The 3814-nt window shown below is 56.1% G+C and overlaps 1 protein-coding gene across 1 annotated transcript in view; it reads right to left on the reverse strand.

Annotated features, from left to right (window-relative positions):
• Positions 1-3814, reverse strand: part of CACNA1G (calcium voltage-gated channel subunit alpha1 G) — a 67404-nt gene that overhangs the window by 14425 nt on the left and 49165 nt on the right.

A 3814-nucleotide genomic window follows, 5' to 3' on the forward strand; every position in this document is an offset into this window, starting at 1 on the left:
GGGGGGACAGTTGGGGCACAGAGAGACAGGGCTGGACAGGAGGGCAGAGGCCAGCTGGCCCAGCCTCCCCATCCTGATGAGAAGAGCATGACTTATCTGGGCCAGGACTTTAACTGGAGGGCTTCTGCTTCTCATTTGTATTCATTTGTTGTTTTATTGAGCACTTATATGGTGTTTAGTATGTGCCGAGCACTGCTTTTCTTTTTCTTTTTTTAAGATTTAATTTAGTTATCATCATTATTATTTTAATTTGACCAGAGAGAGACAGAGAGAGGCAAGTGAGAAAGCAAGCCACCAGGTCCAGGATTTGAACCACAGTCGGTCATGTGGGAGTCGAGTGCCTTAACCACCATGCCACCTGCTGCTCCTGCCATGCGCTGTTTTAAGGGCTGTACAAATAGGAACTCAGACTCTCATAGCTCTGTGATGTGGATACTATTATTATCTCCCATTTTCCAGGTGAGGAAACTGAGGCACAAAGAGATGAAGTAACTTACCCAAGGCCACCTACTAAGTGGTAGAACCACGATTCAAATCTGGTCCAGGCAGTCTGCCTCCAGGCTCTGTGCACATGGATTTCTAGCTGCCAACAGCCCCCAGCCCTGTCCTGTCAAGTTCCCTCCCATCTCTCTCCCAGGCCTCGGGTGTTCCCCTAACCCATCAGCCCCAGGGTGGGGGCTAGGCCTCGGATTCGGAAAGGTTTTCAGGCCCTAGATCCTCTTGGGTGTTTTATCAGGAGACACACCCTTAGCCCCCAAATCCCTCAACCCCCCTTAGGCCCCTCTCCTCTGTTACCTGTCCTGGAAGAACCGACGGAAGCCAAAGGCCACGAGTTTGAAAACAGACTCCAAGACGAAGATGACGGTGAAGATGTAGTTGCAGATCTTCAGAGCTTCATCCAGGATCTGGCAGGGATGGGGCAAGAAGCAGGTCTTCTAGGGCCAGGGCTAAGCCTGCCCAGGTCTGGATGACAGGGCGAGCCTACAGGGACCTAAGTTCCCTGTTCCTGCCATGAGGGGGACCTTGGCCAACACCCCAGGATATAGCAGGGTTCTCATCACACAAATGACTCAAACCTGGTGCTAAATGATTTTCACCCTTGTGAGGTGGGGAGGGGTCTGCATGAGAATGTGCTGGAAGGTCCAGCAGGCCAAGACTGGAAGGGGCCTGTGTGTTATCAGCTCAACATCTCCACGGAACAGGTGGGGAAACAGAGGGCTCGGGCAGCAGAGGGAGGCTGGCTGCAGGAGTGGCAAGACCACGAATGAGCTATGGAGCTGGATATTCACTAGAACCTCAGCGCCAGAAGAGCAGGTCCCAGTCTGCCTTCTTTTCCCTGCAGGCTCGAGAGCTCAGCATGGAGTAGACACTCAATAAATACTCGCTTGGTGAAGAAACTAGGTCCTGTATTTCCCACTGGGTGACCTTAGAGAGGCCTCTCTGAGCCTCAGTGTCCTTATCTATAAAACGAAGGTGACGTCCATTTCTCAGGGTCTATAAGAGGGTCCAGGTGGGATGCCCAGTGCTTGCCTAGCACAGAGGTACCCTAGCTCAGGCTGGGGTGGGGCCCAGAGGGCTGACCCCTGGCTCCTACCTGGGGCTGCTGGTAGTGCTCCATGGCCATGGTGACCACGTTCAGCCCGATGACACCTGTGATGAAGAGATCCAGGTAGTGGCTGGTGCTCAAGTGGTGGACGAGGAGCCGGAAGCGGGAATAATCCGAGTAGTAGGGTTTGCACTGGGCTTCTGGTGGGGCAGGGAGGACAGGGGAGCGAGCATCAGGCCACTGCCCTCTGTACCCCCTCCACCCACAGTCCCCCACAGTTGCCAGCCTCTAATGCCAGAGCTGAAACATTCCAGTGTCACCAGCATCCCCACCCTCCCCACACTGCCCTCGGGCTGGGGGAAGCTCTCTCGGCAAGTCCCCTCCAAGCATCTGATCTACGGGCTGCAGTTCGGGGAGGATGGGCCAGGACATGCAGAGCTCCCCACCTACATTAGACACTGGGTGAGCCCCCTCCCCAAGGCAGCGTCCAGAATCCCCCCAGCCCCCGCAATGCCCTCGACTCGGTGTTCCACAGCATGGCCAGATCAATAAGATGAAAAGCCACCAGTCTTATCGGGCTCAGAGGAAGCTCTATCAACAGAGAGGCAAAGGCTCTTGCTCCTTCACCAAGCTCAGCCCCTCGAGGGGAGCAGAGGAGATTACACAGAGCTGGGATTTGGAGATAAAACCGGAGATTGGAAATTGGACATCTTCCTGGCTGGCTGCACTGACCCACCCATGGGGCCTTCAGGAGGCAGGGCCTGGGCCTCCTGCACCCTCTTGTGGGGGAGGGCAGAGGGGAGGCCACAGGGCTCTGCTCCTTCCCAGACTCAAGCTGGGGATCTCCCCGGCAAACTCACCCAGTTTCTAATGAGGCAATGCCCAGCCTGCTCCTGGGGGTTTGGGCAGCATTAGACTGCAGGCTGGGCTGGAAGCACTGTCTGAGATCTGTCGGAGGCATAATATTTCTCTTGTAATTAGTGAACCACTTAGTTATAAAAATCATGGTGCCAGAAGGCTGGCCTACAAAGTAGGCAGAATAAGTCTGGGGGCAGGAGATTGCAGGGGGGTCCTTCCAGGTGCCAAGGAAGGGCCAGGCCAAGTTGGGGACGTATGTTATCTGGAGGGGGTCAACAGATTGGTCTCCCAGGAAGCCACGAAGAAGGAAGAGGCTCCTCGCAGGGAGGTTACGGGCAGCCTCAGGTCCCAGACAGCCCTTCCTCATCTCAGGAGGTCTAGGGCGGAAGCCAGCCAGCAAAGGCTGCAGCCTCTGAGCCCTGTGCCAGGCGGTGGCTGGCTCAGGGGCGGCAGGAAGCTTTGGGCCCAGGCCCAGCCAGCTCAGATTTAACTGTCTTTTCCCATGCAGAGGCCCATTTAACAGAGAGGTAAACTGAGGCAGGGAGTGGCCTAGCGGGGGAGACCCCCTGCCAAAGGCCGAAGGAAGAAGAGTGCCCAGAAGCCACATGGTCAGCTTAGTGGGCTGCCATTCTCTAGGCCAGCCCGGCTGCTCTCCAGCACTGGCCTTGAGGTGTGGATAACCAAGGGGCTGAGTCCGCAGGGATCGATCCGGTGCACCTCAGAAGTGCATGAAGCCATCTTTTTGTGTTCAGGCATGGGCCAGCCAACTGTGGCTTTTAGTTCAGGCACCCTCCTGACCCCCAGGAGTGTGGGAGTGCAGAGGCCTGGGGCAGGAGACAAGAGGCCACGGGTTATCCACAGGGCCACGTGGAGAGTGGACGGGCGAGCAGGGCCTCTTCCTTCCTTCCGTCAGTACCACAAGAACCAGGGGCGCTAGCCGCCCAGTTGCCTTAGCAGCCGGAACTCTTTCTCTGCATTAATCTCCATAAATGCCGAGAGCACCCGATCCCATTATGCTAAAATATGAATGGAGAATTAACTAAAATGTTTGAATACAATTAGGTTAGAAAAAGCGGCTCCTTATTAGCCCCATTATTAGCTGAGACAATGGAGAGGAGAGGCTGGAAGGGAGAGCTCCCCCCCTCACCCTAGCCAGACAGGAGGCAGCCCCAGGCTAAATGTAGCCGCTGCTCCACCCACTCTGCCTTCCGGCCTTGCTCTACCAGTCTGAGGGGTGGGTGGGCTTGGATTCAGCCAGGGACCCTCCTCCAAGCTCCCAGAGGGAAGGTGGGGGCAGGATGACTGAGGCAGGGCAGCTGCTTGGAGCGACAGATCCCAGGCCCCTGGGATAGATACAAATACCCTTCCACCCCAGCCCCTACACAGACCAGCGTCTGCACAGGCTGGCAC

The sequence above is a fragment of the Tupaia chinensis genome, unplaced genomic scaffold (genome assembly GCF_000334495.1).
Source record: "Tupaia chinensis unplaced genomic scaffold, TupChi_1.0 Scaffold000383_1, whole genome shotgun sequence".
Lineage (NCBI taxonomy): Eukaryota > Metazoa > Chordata > Mammalia > Scandentia > Tupaiidae > Tupaia > Tupaia belangeri.